The 766-nt window shown below is 70.1% G+C and overlaps 1 pseudogene; it reads left to right on the top strand.

Moving 5' to 3' along the window:
* Positions 1-79: 79 nt before the first annotated feature.
* LOC104989397 lies at positions 80-719 on the top strand (annotated as a pseudogene).
* The last annotated feature ends 47 nt before the right edge of the window (positions 720-766 follow it).

Below are 766 nucleotides of genomic sequence, written 5' to 3'. Positions count from 1 at the left end.
CTGGGCTCTTTGCATTCCCCCCTCCCCGTGGGGGCCCCTGCAGGGCTGACTGAGAGCAGCCGGGGTCTGGGGTCGGCAGAGGCGCTCTTGGGGGCCCCTGGGCGGGGTCCCTGCCTCCCCGGCCTGACCTCTGGCGCCCTGCAGCCCAGCCCTCGCTGACAGCCTCCCCACAGACCGAGGAGTTCTTTGACCTCATCGCCAGCTCCCAGAGCCGCCGGCTGGACGACCAGCGTGCCAGCGTGGGCAGCCTGCCCGGCCTGCGCATCACCCACAACAACCTGGGCCACCTGCGTGGTGACGGGGAGCCCCAGGAGCCAGGGGATGAGTTCTTCAACATGCTCATCAAGTGCCAGGTGGGGCTGCAGCCCGGGTCCCCCGCCCCATCTGCGCCCCTGGCCGGGTTAGTCCAGGCCCCCTCCTGGCTGGGGACCTGGTCCTTCTGTCTCAGGGTGTCTTGGGGGACCAGCCTCCCCTGGCTGGCTCAGCTGGTGTTACCAGGTGCCCGTGGTTGCTCAGCCCTGTGCACCTCGGGCCGGCCCTCCCTCGAGCTCAGGAGGTGAGCTGGGGGAATCACCGGGCCCCTGGGGTCATGGCCTGGGGTACCCCACCAGCCGTCCACCTCTGGATGGAGAAAACCGAGGGCCAGGCTGTATCCTGGAGTGTGGAGGACACGAGGGGTCTGACCCATGTGTCCAGGCAGGGGTTTGGGAACCCCCGGGGAGGTGGCTGGGGAGGGGGCAGCCGCAGCGCCCGTCCACACCCACCC

This window comes from Bison bison, unplaced genomic scaffold, assembly GCF_000754665.1.
Source record: "Bison bison bison isolate TAMUID 2011002044 unplaced genomic scaffold, Bison_UMD1.0 scf7180017846871, whole genome shotgun sequence".
In the NCBI taxonomy this organism is placed as follows: domain Eukaryota; kingdom Metazoa; phylum Chordata; class Mammalia; order Artiodactyla; family Bovidae; genus Bison; species Bison bison.
Note: the sequence above shows the minus strand (reverse complement) of the source record. Positions and strands in the feature narration are given on the sequence as shown.